General features: G+C 39.3%; 1 protein-coding gene and 1 non-coding gene across 2 annotated transcripts in view; one reads left to right on the top strand and one right to left on the bottom strand.

The window, feature by feature from the left end:
• MOXD1 (monooxygenase DBH like 1) overlaps window positions 1–22,144 on the top strand; it is a 95,225-nt gene that overhangs the window by 3,309 nt on the left and 69,772 nt on the right. The gene's annotated exons all lie outside the window — the stretch shown is intronic.
• LOC138445465 (U6 spliceosomal RNA) lies at window positions 9,568–9,674 on the bottom strand. Its single transcript, XR_011258899.1, has one exon. It is a non-coding gene; the product is annotated as a U6 spliceosomal RNA (small nuclear RNA).

The raw sequence follows: 22,144 nt of genomic DNA, 5'->3' as shown, positions 1-22,144 counted from the left end.
CTATGTAAGACTAACTCCCAACTAGCCTGGCAGAGAATTGCTGGTGAAAAAGATGTCATAAGCCCAAATCCATACAGAGGTCAGGAAGCAAATGTAAAAGAGTGGCAAGACTCCAGTGGAAACAGCAGTATTGTAATGCAGAAGAGTAGAGGGGATGGAAGAAACCCGTTTTCACATGTGAATTACTGTTATGTGGGAATGCAAATCAAGTATTGCCAGATCTTCTGTTTGTTTTTTGAGAGAAGACAGATGTGTGTGTGTGTGTGTGTGCGTGTAAGTAAAATCTGATTAGTAAATAGCAGCCACAATTCGTTTGTATAACACACCCTGTTTTGCATATATACACACATAATTTCAGTTGAGATATATCCCATGGACAGCTTGATTTGGGACCAAGAGGGAAAAAGCTAAAGTAAATAAAGAATCAACCCAAATTATGAAAACTGGTGAAAGGCTGAGAGGCAGGTTCCAGTTCTCTTCAGGCCCCATTTCTGTGTTAGGAAATATTCAGTGTCGGAGGGGACCTTGCCCCTCTTTTGGTTATCTATCACTGTGTAATAAACTACCCCCAAACATGGTGGTTTGTTTTTCTCCAAAGCTACTATTTGAGCAGGGCTTGGTGGTGACAGGTCTTTTTTGCTTCACTTGATGTCCACTCTGAGTCACTGAGTCATCTGGAGGCTCTCTCACTGGTTTTTCTGACTGGTGACTGAGGCTGGCTGTTGGCTGGACCTCCCCAGGTACTGTGGTGGGAATGTGGCCTCTCCATGCAGCTGCCCAGCTTCCTCCCAATAGTGGCTGAGTCCCAACAGTGAACATCTCAAGAGGCCCAAGTAGAAACTGTACGGCCCTTTATCGTTTAGCCTTGGAGTCCTGGACTATGTCTTTTGCTGTGGTCCCAGTCCCTCTGGATTCAAGAGAAAATGTAGATACCACCTCAATATCCCATGGTGAGGAGGTCACATGGGAGGGGAAGATATTAGCATGGCCATCTTTGCGAAATCCATGCAACCACACTCATTCTCACCACCCTGTCAATCCCCCTTCAACCACCGCTTCTGAGTACCTATTACCATGTATCCACTCTTTCTACACTGCTGAGATGGGGAGGCAAGCGTTTACTTATTCACCTCTTTTTTACTCCCTCATGCTTACACACGCACCCCACTCACAAGCAGTTAGTGAATAGTTAGTCTTCCTAGTCCACATTCTTTCCACCCTCCCTCTGCCCCCCCAAAAAAGAGTTCTAAACCTCAGCAACCCCAGAGTTTTCAGTGGTTACTGCTGCTGCTGCTGCTAAGTTGCTTTAGTCATGTCCGACTCTGTGCGACCCCATAGACGGCAGCCCACCAGGCTCCGCTGTCCCTGGGATTCTCCAGGCAAGAACACCGGAGTGGGTTGACATTTCAGGGGTTGCCAGTCACTAATTCAGGACTGGATGCAATGAGACTACCTCCAGGGGGCAGTGCGACATTTGCTTGTAGATGGAAGTATCAGATTTTGATTCCGTTGCCTCAGAGCAGTATACTGGCTTGGACACTCTTAAAACTACACTCAGAGATGAGGTATTATGGAAATTGGCCCTGCCGTTTTGTAATCTTCCAACCCTGGAGCAGGTGTTTCTTTAAAGGGTGTATAACCGGGTACCATCAAAATGGGAAAGAAGAGAGAAACGTGGTTGTAGAGTAAAGCCTGTCTCCACGTAACCTATCAGATAAGTTGTTCACTTAGGGACACAGTACTCCTGGGATGGTACTGAGGTTGGCTTCCAGACACTGTGTTTCACAGAGTTGCCAGGGGTGGGAAGCAGTCTTTCCTTTCGCCTTGGCTTTGGAAAGCCTCACTATTCTGTCTCAGTGAATTAACTCAATGCTTACGTCCCTGATGGATTCGTGTCCTCTCCTTGTACTTTGCCCCTTTCTGACACAGAGCAATTCCGCCCCCATCCAAGCCACTTAGCAACTGTTGAGTCGCCATTTGGGGGAAGTAATCAGGGTTGATGAATGCCTAGTTTGTGTGAGTTGGAGAAGAGGGCAGCATTGTCAGATGTGCCTGTTGAAATCTGCACAAAAATGAATTCAGTCTTCCTTTGGGGGTGTAAATTGCTGGGGAATGGAGGCAGAAACGGATGTCATCATTTGTTACAACCTCACTGGTTGGCTGTTGCCACCACCGAAACTTTGCTGTGATGAGGAGTCTCTTCAGCAGCGAGGTGATTGCTGCCCGGCTGCTTGCTGAGGAAGTGCTGGGAAACAGTGAGCATTCTTTGTGGTTAATGATGTGCTTCTTTTAAGTGCACCGCAGCCAACGGCAACAAAGAAATGTTTGGAAAGCAAATTGAAAAGCTGTAACGGGAAGACGAAGAGAGTGTACAACCCCGACACAGATCAGCTGGGGCTTTGTTAAGAGGTATTTATAAATCTTCAGGTTATGCCCTGCCCCCTGCTCCCTCTGCCAATTTCCAGATGACAAGGGACCTCTCCAAGCTTCATGTTTGGTGTATTAGTAGTGAGTCCACGTGCACCAGTAAGCGGGAACCAAGAATCACCAGGATGCTCTTCAGCTGCGTGGTCTCCCTGACGCAGCAAATGATTTCAAGAAGCCAGCCCGAGGAGAGGGACTAAGAGCCAGGAGAACAATGCACCTGAATTGACTGGCAAAGTTCAAGGCTTCAGGCGACCGATGGCCTATTTCTGGATTCTTGGAAAGAAAGCCAAGAGTCCATCCACTTCAAAGAAAGTGAATGGTGGTTTATTGATTCATCATTTGTAATAGAGCACTGTTAAAATAGAGTTGCTGGCCAAAAGAATGAATTCATTATATATCATCTTGTTTCTGGAAATGTTTGATCTGTATGTAAAACAAACAAACAACTCTGCCTAAGGATGCCTCGTAATGTGGCTTATTGTAACTTTTAAAAGGTAATTAGTACAGAACTTTTAAACAGAGAATTATTTCTCTAGAAAACCTCTTCTCCACTTCTGTCTTTTTTTAACTTGTTAAATTCTGGAGTAGACCAAAAATAAAGAAAAGCTTCACCTAAGGACAGCATATAGTATGCACATAAGCAGGAAATTCTGCAAAAATAAGAAAGCTTCAAATGTGTTAATTTTTGTTAACAGTAAAAATGGGATTATAAATGAGTGCTATGGAAATAATGTATAGTTCAAATTTAATTTACTATTGAGGTCTTTTGTATTCAACTAATGTAGCCAAATATTATGATAAATCTTTAAACAGTGTTTGGTTTTACAAGTTGAATATTGATATTTTGGGCACTTGTTGCTCTTCAGAGCTTAGAGTTCAGTTGATCTGCCTTAAATTTCCTAACTCTCCCGCCTGAATTTTACAGTTAAGAAACTGGGCCTTAGGTACCTATTAAGTGACCTGTTGGAAGCCGTATAGATCAGTGGTCTGGATTCATTTCCTCTTGGTCCTGGTTTGGTATTCTTTCTTCTGCAAGCAGCTGGTAGTTTATATAAAAACATTCTAATTTTCTTCCGCAATAGTGAAAGAACGTGTTAATAAAAAGCAGTTTTAAAAAGATTGGTAAAATAAAATCATAGTATTTCTCTTACATTTTTGTTGTACAAATGCCATAGATATATATTTCTGTAATGTGATTTTTCATTCATGGAGTTCTTAATATATGCCATACATTATCGTCCTTCAAGTGTGTTATCTCATGTAATTCTCACAATAGCCCTATGAGGTCAATATCTTATTTCTCCCATTTCGTAGATGTAAAAATTTGAGGCTCCAGGCCATACAGCATGGGGATCATTCATTCACTCAAGCAATATTGATTAAAGGTTTATTGAACAGTTCTAGATCCTGGGGACATAGCATTGATTGAGAGGAAATCAGTGGTCTCATGGAGCTCCCATTTTGATGGGGGTAAACAAATAAGCAGGAAAAATATAAAAAAGTGATGTGTGTGCAGAGGTTTGAAATAGGGTGATGTGATAAGGGGCAGTGCTGTGGCTATTTCAGATTGGGAGGCTTACAGTTAAAACACGAAGGAAAACAAGTGTCCGAAGTTTTAAATGTTGTCTTTCAAGATTAACCATAGCATTTACCATTCAAAGTATTATATACCATGAGGAAGATTATCTGGCATGGGCTTCAAAGGGTGCAGTAGACATTGACTATAGAAGTCTGCCTGCATGGAAGAAATATAATTAAAGTGTCTGAACCACCTGAGCTCTCTTTTCTGTTTCTGTAGCCTTGTTACACACGTTTAGTAAGCTCAACTAGAGTCTTTCAGGCTTTGATCTAGAGATTTGGTGATTTTATAGGAGTTTCTTTCTTAATACTAGGTGTGAATGTTTTTCTCTTATACTCTGTGTTCCTTCTCATCTTCAATAACATGAGAGAGTTAAAGGACTTTGAGAAGCTAGATCAACAAAACTACATGAGTCTGGGGAAGATTTCCATCTTTCAGGCAATTTGTAAACTAAAATTTGAGAACCTCAGTTTCTTAGATACAACTAAATTGCTACTATTTTTTTCTCTCCCCTAAAAGTTTCATGCCCAGAAGCCCATTCATATAGGAAAACTCATGGTAGATGAAACCATGTAGAAACAAGGCCTCCTGGTATTTTGGACCTCCAGATCCCTTCAGACAGGGCCAAGATGGCAATGACAAATTGCACTCCAGTGGTGAGCAGGCAGTGCTAATAGAGGACTGAGAACTGGGAAGATACTTCCCACGTCAGAAATTCCCAAATTTGCACATTGGAATCACCTGCACATCTTTAAAAAATTTTAGCATCCAGGCATCTTTCCTCCCTCCTTTACGCCATTAAATCACAGCCTCTAGTAGCTTACACAGGGCTTAATATATTTTAAAGTTTTTTAATTGATTCTGTTCAGTCACGTTCAGGAATTACTGACCTTGTGTGGTCAGGCTCTTTGATCAGAATCAGGTAACTCCCATGTCCACCTACAGAAGCTTGGAAGATTCCAGACTCTGGGCATGGAGATGCATAGTGGGGTTCCCAACAAAGCAATTCAGAGTGACTGATGTTTGAAGCAAGGGTTAGCATGTGCTTGGATAGAGATTATTTTGTAAAGTAGATAAGTCAAGTGGGTTTTTCTAGAATTGAAACACTTCTGAGATGTTTAACAAATGTGTTGATAATTTAAAGTATTTTCTCAAAGTTACATGCTGAAATGAGAATAGCAATGGAAGAACTGTGGGTGGCGGTGTATTTTGAAATACTCTGAGCCAGAAATCTCCCTCCTCCTTGTACCTCCCTTCCATTCCTACATACCTTTTGTCAGTTGGTACTAGCTGCTATATTTCTAAGCAACAGAAATATCTGCCCACACAAAGCCTAAAATTGGTAAGTTATATGTGGTCACAGGGCATCAAATGAATATTAATAAATGAAAGTCTCAGGTTAGTTTCAGCCTGCATGTAAGCCAAGAGATGTGTTCTGCTCTCAAATCTTTTATTAGAATGAACAGTAACAAAATGACTCGCTTTGTATTTGGAAAAGTGTATTTCTAGTTAGTGTAAAGTGTAAATAGATACTCTTTCCCTTCCCACTTTCATTTTCCAAGATTACTAATAAGCAGTGAAATGCCCTAAAGCTATAGTTGCAGCAGGGAGAAGGAGGAAAAGGAGTTTGCATAGTAGATAATTAGTGTTTCATTAGGGCGTGGATGGAACATCTACAAGCTGATGAGTGTCTCATTTCCTGAGGGAACAGGAAAGAGTCCCTTTGCCTGGTGGGTCCTCAAGGAATACCTGCTGAATAACTGCTGAGCAGTTAAGAGCAGGAAGTCCTGCTATGAGTCCCAACATTGCTTGCTACTTATTCCTTGTGTGGCCCTAGGCCAACTCTTTAATCTTGCTCAAGTGACAGCTCCCTTTATGAAGAAGGAAATTATATCTACCCATGGCATTTTTGAGAGGACCCAATGAACTAGTCACTTAAAGCTCTTCGTAGAGTATGTGGTACATTGAAAGTACTCAGTCAATACAAGGTATTGTTAGAATGAGTCAATCAGTGAAATATCAGAATTGTCAGATGATTGCATGTATGTTCAGTCACTCAGTCGTGTCTGATTCGTTGCAACACCATGGACTGTAGCCCGCCAGACTCCTTTGTCCATGGGATTTCTCAGGCAAGAATACTGGAGTGGGTTGCCATTTCCTGCTCCAGGGGATCTTCCCAACCCAGGGATCGAACCTATGTCTTCTGCATTGATACTGCTACTGCTGCTAAGTCACTTCATTCGTGTCCGACTCTGTGCGACCCCGTAGACGGCAGCCCACCAGGCTCCCCCATCCCTGGGATTCTCCAGGCAAGAACACTGGAGTGGGTTGCCATTTCCTTCTCCAATGCATGGAAGTGAAAAGTGAAAGTGAAGTCGCTCAGTTGTATCTGACTCTTAGCGACCCCATGGACTGCAGCCTACCAGGCTCCTTCGTTCATAGGATTTTCCAGGCAAGAGTACTGGAGTGGGGTGCCATTGCCTTCTCCGCCTGCATTGATATGTGAATTCTTTACCGCTGTGCCACCTGGGAAGCCCTTATCAGATGATTACATAGAGACAAATGTCCCAGATTTTCAACTTGGAGAAAAAATATTTACTAAGGGAAGAGTTCAGGGAGGTTGAGAGGCATTTGTGAAAACTCAAGGACAAACTTTAAGCAACAGATTTGTGAATGCTTTGCCTGAAGCAATTGGTTTGTGACTAGAGGTCAACATGCTTTCAATAAACACAAATTATACTGACAAGACTGCATTTTCTTTGGTATTTGATTTGCTGGACTTGTAGTTCGGCTAATAAATGAATGTTGTGTCTGAATGATACTAAGGTAATTGGCAGGTTTCATATGATGTCACTGTAGAAGATGGACTAATAAAGTTAAATTAGTTATTGTAAATATTTAAACATCCATACCCAAATCATGTTGATAACAGACTGCCTATATTAGGCTACAGAATAAGGACTCCAAAGATAGTGATATATTAAAATAAAGAAAGAAAACTAAAAATTAAAACTTCAGTCAGAATACAAATAAACACTATTTAATGTTTAATTCTGTATGTACAAAGTGTATAAAATTGGTCTTAATTGGAATTCATATTAGGTCTAAGTAGTCATTCATCCTAAACTCAAAGATATGCCTGTTGAATACATGAATGCAATGCTGCTGCTGCTGCTGCTGCTGCTAAGTCACTTCAGCCATGTCCAACTCTGTGTGATGCTATAGACGGCAGCCCACCAGGCTCCCCTGTCCCTGGGATTCTCCAGGCAAGAACACTGGAGTGGGCTGTCATTTCCTTCTCCAATGCATGAAAGTGAAAAGTGAAAGTGAAGCTGCTCAGTCGTACTGACTCTTAGTGACCCCATGGACTGCAGCCTACTGGGCTCCTCCGTCTATGGGACTTTCCAGGCAAGAGTACTGGAGTGGGGTGCCATTACCTTCTCCGCATGAATGCAATATTAGCCTTTAAATACTACATTGACATCAAGGGAAGTACTGACATTGTACTCTATTCTAGGCTAATCATCCCAGAAGATAGCTTCTAAAATAACTTTTTTAAAGATGTATGAGTGACCTCGATTGTTCTAAAGGAGAATTACAAAGATAATTGAAATCTCTGGAAATTGGGCTACCGAGGCAATAGGAAGCATCTGGCAATATTTGGAGAAAGAACAGCTGGAAAAGACATAATCTTTGTCTTGAAATAGTGGACAGCTTTCCTCAAGAAAGATGGATTAGATGTTACCTATTAGGCTCCAGAGGAAGAAAAAAGACCCAATTAGTATACTTTAAAGATAGAAGCTTTCAGGTTAGTATAAGAAATCCATTTCTACCATCAGAGTTATTAAAATGAGTTGCAGTATTTCCCTGGCTGTGCAATGGTTAAGATTCCACACTTCCAATGCAGGGAGCATGGGTTCAATTCCTGGTAGGGGAACTAAGATCCCTCATGGAGCTGCATGGTGTGACCAAAAAATAAACTAAAATAAAATTGAATGAGTTGCCTTATGAGGTTGTTAAATGCATGAGCTTTGTCATTGGAGATATTGAACATTGAGATCCTCTCCTAAAAACATTTTTTAAAGAAACCTTCCTTTGGTGGGAACTATGATTAAGTATCATATCTTTTTGCCATTTCATACTGTTCATGGGGTTGATGAAGAATTGATACTTTTGAACTACGTGCTGGAGAAGACTCTTGAGATTCCCTTGGACAACAAGGAGATCAAACCAGTCAATCATAAAGGAAATCAACCCTGAATATTCACTGGAAGGACTGATGCTGAAGCTGAAACTCTAATACTTTGGCCAATTGATTCATTGAAAAAGACCCTGATGCTGGGAAAGATTGAAGGCAAAAGAAGAGGGCAGTAGAGGATGAGATGGTTAGATAGCATCACCAACTCAGTGGACATGAATTTGAGCAAACTCAGGGAGATGGTGAAGGACAGGGAAGCCTGGCATGCTGCAGTCCATGGGGTCCCAGAGTTGGACATGACTTAGCGACTGAACAACAACACAACATGGATTAGGTATACTTCAGGCTGTTTTCCAACTTGAGTGTGATGCTGGAAATAACTTTACTCCACAACCATACTTTTAAATTATTTAAGAAATTACTATAAGAGAAAACATTATCAACTATGAAACTATGTGTGTTTTTTGCCACTTTATTTTTTTAATTGAAGGGTAATTATTTACAGAATTTTGTGGTTTTCTGTCACACATTAACAAGTATCAGCCATAGGTACACCCATGTCCCCTCCCTCCTGAACCTCCCTCCCACCCCCCTCCCCATCCCATCCTTCTAGATTGTTAGAGTCCTTGTTTAAATTCCCTGAGTCATACAGCAAATTCCCATTGGCTATCTATTTTACATATGGTAATGTAAATTTGCATGTTACTCTCTCTACACATCTCACCCACTCCTCTCCCACTCCGTGTCCATAGGTCTGTTCTCTATGTCTGTTTCTTTGCTGCCCTGAAAATAAATTCATCAGTACCATCTTTCTAGATTCCATATATATGCATCAGTACATGATATATACATTTCTCTTTCTGACCTACTTCACTTTGTATAATAGACTCTAGGTTCGTCCACCTCATTAGAACTGACTCAAATGTGTTCCTTTTCATGGCTGAGTAGTATTCCATTATATATGTACCATAGCTTCTTTATCTTTTCATCTGTTGATGGATATCTAGGTTGCTTCCATCTTCTAACTATTGTAAATCGTGCTGCAACAAACATTGGGGTACATGTGTCTTTTTCAGTTTTGGTCTCCTCAAGTTATATGCCTAGGAGTGGGATTGCTGGGTCATATGGTGGTTTTATTCCTTGTTTTTTAAGGAATCTCCATACCTTCTTGCATAGTGGCTGTATCAATTTACATTCCCACCAGCAATGCAAGAGGTTTCCCTTTTCTCCACACCCTCTCCAGCATTTATTGTTTGTAGACTTTTTAATGATGGCCATTCTGACTGGTGTGAGGTGGTATCCCACTGTAGTTTTGATTTGCATTTCTCTAATAATGAGCAATGTTGAGCATCTTTTCATGTGTGAAAATATGGAACGCTTCATGAATTTGCATGTCATCCTTGTGCAGGGGCCGTGCTAATCTTCTCTGGATCATCCCAGTTTTAGTATATGTGCTGCTGAAGTGAGCACATCTATGTTGTTTTTTAATCTGCCTCAAGAAGTTCTGTTTCTGTGGATAGGTGTGCAGCGAATCTTTACAATTATTATGAGAGTATTTAATTTCTTTCCCTACTATATATTTCAGTATATTTGAATTATATTAGTGAATATATTTTAATCCTATATAGTGAATATATATTTGTTCTGAAACCTAAAAAATGACGAAAAAGAAGAAAGAGAATGTTTTATGACTTGTAAATACTCAAAAGAATTTGGAGGGCTTTAGAGGCCTTTGTATTCTAGGTTAACAATAGAGTCAGTAAATTTCTGAAACTTGATTGATGCATTATTTTGATCTAAGAACAGTCTATATACACTCTGCCTCTAGACTTTCTCACCTGGGTGTCCAGATAGCATCTCAAACCTGCTTCTTCCCTGGCCTTTCCCATCTCAGTAAATGACACCTCCTGGTAGCTTCTGTCAAAAATTAGGGGTCATCCTTTTTTCTTCTCCTTCCTTCATCCCACGTTTAAAACCTGTCTTCAGGTCTATTGGTGCTTCCTCCAAACTAAATCTAAAACCTGCCTACCTCCTCCCTTCAGTTTTATCACCGTCACTCAAGCTTGAACCCGCAGGACCCCTGCTTGATTCCTGTCTTCTGACCACGGCTCTTCTTTCTTCTCTTCATTTTTACACGACAACCTCAGTAACACACACACATGCTCTCTCTCACACACACACATACGCACACACAGGCACATATATACATATTTTCACATCAATCAAAATATGACACTTGCTGCTAAAGGCTCAAATGACTGTATAAGCTTAGTATTAAATTTGAGCTCCCTATATTGATTTGTAAAGCATCGTAACCTTTGGGGCATCAGCTGATCCCTGCTGACCTCATTTTTCTGTTTTGGGCACTAGAGTTCAGTCATACTGGCGATTATTTGCTTCACCAAACTAGATAAACCTTGCCCTGCCTCTTCCCCTTCTAGGTCCTTTCCAACAGCTGCTATCTCTTCCCAGATCTACTTCCTCCACATTTGTCATTGGCTGGCTCCTAAATGTAGTTTATTTCTCAAAATAAGTCTCATTGTCGACTTTTCTGATACCTCAACTCCAGGCTTTCCAATCCACCTCTAGAATCTCTGTTTTACTTTCCTATAAGCACTTATTGTCAAAATATTTTTGGTTATATTATTATTTAAGCTCAAAAATTGTTTATCCTGCAACAACACTATCAGTTTGATGATGACAGGCACTTTGTCTTGTAGTCTATACTGTACAGACACGTGCTTTCAGCCCTACCGCAGGGACTGAGGAATAGCAACCATGCCATAAAATATGTGTTGGAAAAAAGGAAAAGAAGGAAGGAAGGGAGGGAGGGAGGAGGAAAGACAGGAAAGAAGGGGCTTTCTTTTCAAAATTTCTTTCTTTCTTTTTTTTTAGTTTTTTATTTTTTAAATTTTTAAAATCTTTAATTCTTACATGCGTTCCCAAACATTCTTGCATCAGCTAGTCAGTGGAGAAGGAAATGGCAACCCACTCCAGTATTCTTGTCTAGAAAATCCCATGGACAGAGGAGCCTGGTCAGCTACAGTCCAGGGGGCTGCAAAGAGTCTGACACAACTGTACAAGTTGACAAATTGGTCATAGAGAGTTAAGAGAAGCCATCTAAAATTTTTTTTAAAGTTAATATGATGAAATAGGTTGAAAGTAAAAATATGTCAATGGTAAAATCTGAAATTCTTTTTTTCGTTGAAGTCTATTCTCAGAGATCAAGTCAAAGTTTTAATTTTACACTTTATCTGATAATTCTATAATGATAGCAAAGTATTAAATTTCTCTCCATGAAAACTAAAATGAGATGATTGGCTGTGGGAGAAAAATCAGGATGTGTATTTGCAGAAGGTAGCACTTAAAGAACAACCAAATTGCTCAGGTGGCCCCTCCCTGGAAAGCAAGCTTACAGGGCTCCTGTTTTGATATTCTGGCAGTTACTTAACAGATCACTTCTTAGAACTAGAGAATCTCAGTTTTATCTGAAGTGGTTCCTAGAAGGCAGTCCCCTTCTGTTCTGACATTCCTCTCAAATTTCCAAGATTAGCAAAGAAATAACTTATTAAAATCAGCTTATACTGAAATCTGAAGATTATATTTATATAGTTTGTTTATAGGGTTTTATGGTTTTTTAGGATCAAAGATTCCCTTGAACACAAAATATCTATTATACTATCAGTATTATTAAAGCACCATAACAGTTATTATAGAAATGGATATTACAAACAGAAATATTTGAAGTAACAAGGCTTTTGTGATTTAGAAAAAGAAGAAAAACTACAAGCACCTGTTGAAGAAAATGATGACAGATGGTCACATTTTTCTCAAGGTTCCCCGTGCAGCTGTGCTTACATTCAGTTCCCCAGGCCAAACTGGGGTTTATTCATATCTTTTATTATACCCGTAAGAATTTTCACTTCATCCTGTTTAACATAGCCGCAGTCAAAGCTCTTTGCTGTTAAAGAGACTTTATTCAAGAGAGAAAGACTGACAATGAGTGAGGACCAATTTCACATCTGTGTAATCATGTTTTTTAATAAGAGTTTGCAGCCATCCTGTGGATTGTCAAGGCTAGCGTTTTGGGTGTGTTCTCTTAGTTTGAAGGTGGCAGTCATTACTCTGGCTGTCATGCAAAATGATAATGCCAACTTCTGCTGATGTTGGCTTAACTTTACTATTGCCACATAGCATTTTGAAATCTCAGTAAAATGCTTCATTTATTTCAGAGCATAACCTGTGCATAAGGAAAAATATCCCATGAGAATATGTTTCAGGAGTAATATTTTATGATACAATTGCAGATTTATTTTATTGCCAAAGTCTAATTATCAAAGCAGATTTTCAAGAGTAAAGCTAATATTTTATGTTTAAAAAGTATAAACAAGGTTAATATATGATTCATATAATAATCTTTGATAAAAACAAAAAATAAAGCCTCAATGATAATTTATATTGAAACATCTTTATGCAGATATTTGAGTTCAAATATGATTGAAATCCACATACAGTTATTTATCTAGGAAAATATTACTTTCACATTTCACTTTACAGAACATTAGAAATGAATAAGTAGAAAGAAGAATGACTTTTGCATAACAGCTTTTATATATTACATAATTAAAACATCTACATATTTTTATTCTTAAACGCTTACAAAATCTGTATAGAATCATGATTCTCTGAATTGTCCTCAACCCTCCTACCCTCATAAAGTCAATTTTTAGTGATTAACCAGAGCCTACTTTTATTTATCAGTATTTTATATTTATAACTTATAAATATATTTAATACATATATCATGCAATGACTTTTACAATGGCTGTGGTTTTTATAATCAGACCGTGATAATCAGAGTGCACTGTGATCATTATTCCTGCTTTTACCTTAAAAGTCCTGGAATATCAAGCACTATAGCAAGATGGCTAAGGAATGGCCTTCACCGTGGATGTACAGTGAAGCTACACCTGGCCCCATTTGCTAAATGGGATTAGGAGTGAGAGGGAGGAGAGCCATTTGTTTCTAATCCTTAAAGTGAAAATCAAATAGTAAAAATGATCTGGAAAATTTCCTCAAATATCCCGTAAGTACTATACTATCTGATTTTGTGAAGATAAATTTCTAGGTTGCTGCTGCTGCTGCTGCTAAGTCACTTCAGTTGTGTCCGACCCTGTGTGACCCCATAGACGGCAGCCCACCAGGCTCCCCCGTCTCTGGGATTCTCCAGGCAAGAACACTGGAGTGGGTTGCCATTTCCTTCTCCAATGCATTAAAGTGAAAAGTGGAAGTGAAGTCACTCAGTCATATCCAACTCTTAGCAACCCCATGCAGTGCAGCCTACCAGGCTCCTCTGTCCGTGGGATTTTCCAGGCAAGAGTACTGGAGTGGGTTGCCATTGCCTTCTCCGCTAGGTCATAATATCAGTATTCAAATTCTTATTTGAATGTTATTCAGTGTTTTACTGTCATTCTCCATTTTTTTCCCCTAGAAGATGATAGTAACAAAGTAAGTATTCTATTTAATTACCCACTTGAAAACATTTATCCCTTTGTCAAACTGTCAGGAAACCCTTGAACTCACTAAATTTTTTTTCTTTGGTGTAGCCAATTCGAAGGATCCATTCTCAGGATTGTTCTGTTAGTGACTCGCTTTCTTTTCCTCCTTCCTTCTCTCTTTTTTCATCTCTCTCTTCTCTTCTTCCTCCCAGCTAGAATAACTGAAGGATAAGAAATTTGAGACCCAGATTTTTTTTTTTGCCCTTTTGTCTCCTCTTGACTCATTTAATGTGCCTTTAAGGTTTGCCAGTATGCCATTCTTTTATTGTATAATATTGACATCATTGAGCCTGTGTTCAATTATAGTTCATATATTTTCTTAATACAGGCTGAAGGAAGAAGGTAGGCACTACTAGGGAATATTTTGCTCCTACTAAGTCAAATTATTCCTATACCACAAAGATATGAATATTGGAGGTTCATCAGTTCTTTTAGCTTCAAAATTACCCCCTCATTTAGATTTATCAAAAGGAAAGGCAGGATGTTACTTTCAAAATTGCGCATAATGTATTTAATGACTCCCCAATATGCAAGTCACTCCATTAGGCACTGAGGACATAAATTAACATTAGAAAATATTCTAAAATAGGGTTTCTCTTTTTCAAGTCTTTTTTTTTTTAAATTTCTTTAAAATAGGTAGGGAATACCCCCTAGTGTAAAAGGATTTCAGTGAACTGTTGCACGCATAAACTCTTTTTCTAAATGTCAATGTCAGTTTCACAAGATTCATGTCTGTTTAAGGGCTAAAAGGTCATAACAGCCTTCCCAGATGTGTCTGCATCACAGATCATGCAGACCCAAACTCATTCTAGCATCTGGTTAAATACATTCCACACCAGGTCTTAAACATACGTAAATATAGTTAACAAGTGGGAAAATAATCTATCGCTCCCCTCTTTTTGTTTCATTCACAATGTGAACAACTTTTTTAAAGGTGTAAATTTATAACTGGATTAGCAAGATTAGGTGTCTATTTCTAAGCAATTACCACTGGTTAGAGATACCAAGGGAATATTTCATGCAAAGATGGGGACAATAAAGGACAGAAACAGTATAGACCTAACAGAAGCAGAAGATATCCAGAAGAGGTGGCAAGAATACACAGAAGAATTATACAAAAGAGATTCTAATGACACAGATAACCATGATGGTGTGATCACCTAGAGCCAGACATCCTGGAGTGTGAACTCAAGTGAGCCTTAGGAAGCATCATTACAAAAAAATCTAGTGGAAGTGATAGGATTTCAGCTGAGCTATTTCAAATCCTAAAAGATGATGCTGTCAAAGTGCTATACTCAATATCCCAGCAAATTTGGAAAACTCAACAGTCACCACAGGATTAAAAAAGGTCAGTTTTCATTCTAATCCCAAAGAAAGGCAATGCCAAAAAATGTTCAAACTACTGCACAATTGCACTCATTTCACATTTTAGCAAAGTAATGCTCAAAATCCTTCAGGCTAAGTTTCAATAGTATATGAACTGAGAACTTCCAGATGTTCAAGCTGGATTTTGAAAAGACAGAAGAACCAGACCAAATTGCCAACATCCACTGTATGATAGAAAGAGCAAGAGAATTCCAGAAAAATATCTAGTGCTTCATTGACTAAGATAAAGCCTTTGACTGTGTGGATCACAACAAACTTGAAAATTCTTCAAGAGATGGGAATACTAGACTACCTTACCTGCCTCCTGAGAAACCTGTATGCAGGCCAAGAAGCAACAGTTAGAACCAGACATGGAACTATGGGCTGGTTCAAAATTGGGAAAGGAGTACATCAAGGCTGTATATTGTCACCCTGCTCATTTAACTTACATGCAGAGTGCATCATGCAAAATGGCAGGCTGGATGAAGCACAAGCTGGAATCAAGATTGCCAGGAGAAATATCAATAACCTCATATATGCAGATGACACCACCCTTACGGCAGAAAGCAAAAAGGAACTAAAGAGCCTCAATGAAAGTGGAAGAGAAGAATGAAAAACTGTTTTAAACTCAACATTCAAAAAACAAAGACCATGGCATATGATCCCATCACTTCATGGCAAATAGATGGGAAAACAATGGAAACAGTGATAGATTTTATTTTCTTGGGCTCCAAAATCACTGCAGATGGTGACTGCAGCCATGAAATTAAAAGACACTTGCTCCTTGAAAGAAAAGCTATGACAAACCTAGACAGCATATTAAGCAGAGATGTTACTTTGCCAACAAAGGTCCATATAGGCAAAGCTATGGTTTTTCCACTGGTCATGTATGGATGTGAGAGTTGGACTATAAAGAAGGCTGACTGCTGAAGAACTGATGCTTTTGAACTGTGGTGTTGGAGAAGACTCTTGAGAGTCCCTTGGACTGCAAGATCAAACCAGTCAATCCTAAAGGAAATTAGTCCTGAATATTCACTGGAAGGACCGATGCTGAAACTGAAGCTCCAATACTTTGGCCACCTAATGCGAAGAGCCTACTCGTTAGAAAAGACCCTGATACTGGGAAAGATTGAAGACAGGAGGAGAAGGGGACAACAGAGGATGAGATGGTTGGATGGCATCACCAACTCAATGGACAGAGTTTTAGCAGGCTCCAGGAATTGGTGAAGGACAGGGAAGTCTGGCATCCTGCAGTCCATGGGGTTGCAAAGAGTCAGACATGACTGAGTAACTGAACAACAGCAAGCACAGTGGTTGAGAAGATAATGCTCTGCCTAGAATATATTGCATGCTACATAGGAACAGGAACAGAGGAATAAGAATTTGGAGAGGGAATGATCACTTCCAGTTGGAATGATCAGAGAAAACTTTGTAGAAGAATCATGAGTCTTGCAGAAAGGAAGCTTTTCAGTGCAGTTGTTTCAATGGGTGGAGGTAGTGGTGGATATGTCAGTGGGGTGAAGACAGTAGGGGAGATAGAGAGGAAGAATATGAACAAAAGAAAAAGTCTGGGCAAAGGTAGAAAATTGTGTGTGTGTGCTCAGTTGCTCCGTCTTGCCCGACTCTTTGTGACCCTATGGATGGTAGCTTGCCAGGTTCCTCTATCCATGGGATTTTCCAGGAAGATGCTAGAGTGGGTTGCCATTTCCTACTCCAGGTAATCTTCCTGACACAGGGATCTAATCCAAGACTGTTGCATTGGCAGGCAGACTCTTCACCACTGAGCCACCAAGATTTGAATGGAATAATAAATAGATAACAGAGATTATGTGGTGAGATTATGATAGACACCCTGGAAAAGCAGGCTAAACTTTAGAGAAATTTGAATCTAAATTATAGAACTTAGTATTCTATACTGTTGAGTAAAATGTAATGGCATGTTGAGAGTGATTTTCAAGGAAGAGCTTGACAAAAATATGGAGTAGAATCTGAACTTAGAAATTGAATGGAGCAGAGGTAAAGGTGGATTATTTTTGAAAATGAGGAATTGATAGGACCAGGGATTATCTGTGGAGTTGTGAGTAATGAAGAAGTTAATAATACTGATTTTTGAATTTGGGTGGCTGGGAGAATGATAGTATAAAAATAAAAATAAAAATCCTTATAGATAAAAGGTGAATACAATTTTAATCTTACATTTGAAATGAAAGTAAAGAATTCCGAGTAATGATATCCAATGGACTTTTGGACGTATGGAACTAAATAAGGGTGATGATTAGAAATTCTTGGAGAAGATGAGATTCCCAAAGGATGAAATATGAAAAGAGTAGTGTAATGTCAAGGACAGAACTTCAATGACTTAGTTCAGGAATGGGAATAATAGAGACAAACTGTCAGAGGTGGACAGTCAATGATGGACCCTCCTGAGAGTGAGGAGGTGGACATCCTTGCCTTATCCCAGGACTTTCTTTTTCCCGTACTTGGGGAAGAATTCAGTCTTTCATCATTAAGTGTGATGTTATTCTTAAGTTTGTATGCACGTGTGTTAAGTCAATTCAGTCTTGTCTGACTCTTTGCGACCTTGTGAACTGTAGCCCTTGGGGCTCCACTGTCCATGAGATTCTTCAGGACGGAGTACTGAATTGGGTTGCCCTGCTCTCTTCAAGGGGATCTTTCTGACCCAGGGATTGAACCCACCTCTCTCATGTCTCCTGCTGGTAGGCGGGTTCTTTACCACTAGCGTGACCTGGGACGCCCTGAGGTTTTGTAGACTCCCCCTCGTAGCTCAGCTGGTAAAGAATCCGCCTGCAATGCAGGAGACCCAGGTTATTAATGTTCTAGTCTCTGTATGTACCACAGCTTCTTTATCCATTCATCTATCAATGGACATCTAGGTTGCTTCCGTGCCCTAGGTATTGTAAATAGTACTGCAGTGAACATCAGAGTACACGTGTCTTTTTCAGTTATTGTTTTCTCAGGGTATATGCTGAGTAGTGGGATACATATGGTAGTCTTTTCCTAGTTTTTTAAAGAATCTCCATATTGTCCTCCACAGTGGTTATATCAATTTAAATTCCCACCAATAGGGCAAAAGAATTCCCTTTTCTCCACCCTCTCCAGCATTTATTGCTTGTAGATTTTGGATGGTGGCCATTCTGACTGTGTGTGGTGATACTTCAGTGTAGTTTTCACTTGCATTTCTCTAATGATGAGAAACGCTGAGCATCTTTTCATGTGTTAATTAGCCGTCATCTTTGGTGAAATATCTGTTTAGGTCTTCTGCTCACTTTTTGATTGTGTTGTTTGTTTTCCTGGTATTGAGTTGCATGAGCTGTTTGTATATTTTGGAAATTAATCCTTTGTCTGTTATTTCATTTGCTATTATTCCCTCCCATTCTGAGAGTTGTCTTTTCACCTTGTGTAGTTTCCTTTGCTGTGCAAAAGCATCTAAGTTTAATGAGTTCGCATTTGTTTATTTTTGTTTTTATTTCCATTATTCTAGGAGGTGGGTCATAGAGGATCTTGCTGTGATTTATGTCATAGGGTGTTCTGCCTATGTTTTCCTCTAAGAGTTTTATAGTTTTTGGCCATTAAGAGTATCTTTTATTAAATACATTTTTCTGGTTTGTATCCTTCAAGTACTTTGTCTGTTTCTCACCTAAATTGTTCAAGCTTTTCCCATCAAGGTGTATATAAAATTACTAACCCTTTAATGTCTGTAGGATCTAGTGTAATATTTCTCTTTCATGTCAGTTACTTTTTGCTTTCTGTTTGTCCCAGCTCCTCTTTGTTTTTTATTTCTCTTTTCCTGCTTTGATTTTTATGATGCCATTAAGTAATATAATATTTAGAATAGACAGAAGGCAAGATGTGAGCTCACATGTATATCATAACTGAAATTCCCTCAGTGAAGGGAAAAGTCTGATCAAAAGCTGAGGATGGGAAAATGTTGGCATCTTGTATAGAGAGGGTTTAGAATATTTGTTCTAGGAGATCTCCCAGGAATAGTAAGAAATTAGTTTGTGGGTTTTCAAGCATTAGTTGTTATGCCCAAGTCGCGAAATCTCCCAATGACCACCAGGGAGCCGATATCCGACGCAAAAGAAGAGAGTTTTTATTACCAAGCTGGAGCTGGGGCTCCCACCAATATCGACAAGGCGGCTATAGGGAGGAGCCCCGGGTTTTGGATTACATTGCTTATATAGGGAGTATGCATGGAAAAAAAAGGATTTCTAGGTAGGGGAATGTCTGATTGGTCACTTTCTTTTGAAGGGTTGTGTGTTGGTTCTTGATTGGTCCCTATTGTCTAGGTAGACCACAAGTTCCTGAGCGTTAAGTCAGGAGATTTTGGTCTGGGGTCCGATTGGCTCGTGGGTGGTGGGGTGAGGTCAGGGGATTTCCAAAGGCTCTTGGATTTCTAAAGGCTCTTTTCCCAGAACCTTACAAAATGGAGTTTTTCTGTTAACAAAGTGGAGTAGCTTAGATTCTTCATAGTAAGGACCCAACTAAGTAAACATGTACTGATAACACTATTTGGGTAATTAAGGTATACTATGATCAAATCTGAAGATATGTCTCCAAACAGACCCAAAAAATTGAGAAAATGAGAAAATAAAAATTGTAATGGAATTACAGTGGTGATGAGGCTATTTCAGATTTCAACCTTTTATAAAGAAAGCTGAATACCGAAGAATTGATGCTTTTGAATTGTGGTGCTGGAGAAGACTCCTGAGAGTCCCTTGGACTACAAGGAAATCCAACCAGTCAGTCCTAAAGGAAATCAGTCCTGAATATTCATTGGAACAACTGATACTGAAGCTGAAACTCCAATACTTTGGCCACCTAATATGAAGAACTGACTCGTTGGAAAAGACCCTGATGCTGGGAAAGATTGAAGGCAGAACTAGAAGGGGACACCAGAGGATGAGATGGCTGGATGGCATCACTGATGCAATGGACATGAATTTGAGTAGGCTCTGGGAGTTGGTGATGGACAGGGAAGCCTGGCGTGCTGCAGTCCATGGGGTCACAGAGAGTCAGACAGGACTGAATGACTGAACTGATTGAACTGAACATTTCAACTTTAGTTTTATTCAAACCCATTTGTGTTTTTCCTTAGTGAGGTTGAAGATACCAACTTCTTTTGGACAAGCACACTTTTCCAGAAGTGTAGAACTTTGACATAATTGACAGCCGTCTTTTCTGAATATTGAACACTCAGTGGTTCAGTGAGTGCTCACAGTGCAGATGAACTCACGGGACTTTCAGTAAGACCTGAATGAGCTTTCTCCCATTTTCTCATAGTTCAGTTCTCCTTTGCTTTTCGCTTCTCTTCTTTTCACAGCTATTTCTCATAGTTAAGTTATCTGAAAAACCAGAAAAAGGTGGAATAACTGAAAAGAACTGGTTTTGGTGAGTGGAAATAAAACAAATGGAAAATTGGCAAGCTAGCTGGATATTTTGTGGGACTAAGGCTTTGGAAACATATTTGCAAAACTCGGATAATTATTCTACTCTTTGAACTGATTGCATTTTGTATTGTATTCTGTTTGTTTGCAAAAACCATGATTGCTTGAATCATGTAATGTAATGTGAGCCTGGTGTAAAGACAGAGTTAGTTTATCTAAATCTCTCATCCACAGGCATTGTTATTTCATTTATATACTGAAAATCTATGTGATCGAAAGTGGGAAAAGCACAGTTATCATTGGAATATTTCATTTGAATTGCTTTCACAATTACAACTGGTTCTCAGAATACATTTTTGGACAGACCCTGACTTTAGCAGTAGAAAAAGTAACATTTTATATGAAAAAATACTTGATGTATATAGTTCTGTAGACAGAAAGATGTAGACAAACCCATCCTTTTCCAGCAGTGGCCACTATGGTGTGAAGGAGGAGGCTCAGATCAAACTGCCTGAGTTTCAGTCCTGGCTTTACCACTTACTATGATTCTGGCCTAGATGCTAACTTCTTTGTGCTTCAGTGAAATAGGAAAATCATTTTGTCTCATTGCCTTGATATGAAGATTAAATGAGCTAATACATGTAATATGCTTAATCTGGTGCATAGAATGTATTCAATATGTTGTCATTGTTACCAGAGTGAAATTAGTTAGGGTCTGTGCATCACCAATAATGAGAGATTTGAACAATGTCAAGATGTGGTACCCTGAATGTCAAGCTTACGTACACTAGACAGCTACCTTAGAAAAGTGCTAGGAATAAAAACATAATATGCCGTCCATTTGAGAATGACCATTTCCTGTTCCTTTTTTTTTTTACTCTTAAAAGTTTAAGTGTATAATTACCAAAAACAAGGACATTCTCTTATATAACCATGATAATTGATGTTAAGTCATTTAACATTGTTAATACTATTATCCATATCCTGTTGCTGCTGCTGCTAAGTCACTTCAGTTGTGTCCGACCCTGTGCGACCCCATAGATAGCAGCCCACCAGGCTCCCCCGTTCCTGGGATTCTCCAGGCAAGAACACTGGAGTGGGTTGCCATTTCCTTCTCCAGTGCATGAAAGTGAAAAGTGAAAGTGAAGTCACTCAGTCGTGTCCGACTCTTAGCGACCCCATGGACTGCAGCCTACCTGGCTCCTCCGTCCCTGGGATTTTCCAGGCAAGAGTACTAGAGTGGGTTGCCATTGCCTTCTCCGAACCATATCCTAGAGTATGACAATTATAGACAACTTAAAGTTTTTCTCTTGTACAACTGTATTTTCTCTGTCAAGCATGCAATCATTTCTTCAAATGTAATTTTAGTGTTAGTAAAACTAATCGTAATTTTATTTCAGCATGTATATTCTAAATCAATTCTTTGTGATTTATCAGAAATGAAATACCATTATATGCTGAAAAATCAGTATACTTATGGCAAATTTTATATCTTCTATAAGTAATAAAAATGAACAACATGATTTTTATAACTCTCAACATAGAAAGCTAATGGTAAAAAGCATAGAGAATATTTTAGAGAAAAACTACTTTAATTGCAAAAGAGGGA

The sequence above is a fragment of the Ovis canadensis genome, chromosome 8, assembly GCF_042477335.2.
Source record: "Ovis canadensis isolate MfBH-ARS-UI-01 breed Bighorn chromosome 8, ARS-UI_OviCan_v2, whole genome shotgun sequence".
NCBI classification, from domain to species: domain Eukaryota; kingdom Metazoa; phylum Chordata; class Mammalia; order Artiodactyla; family Bovidae; genus Ovis; species Ovis canadensis.
This window is presented reverse-complemented; position numbering and strand designations above follow the sequence as displayed.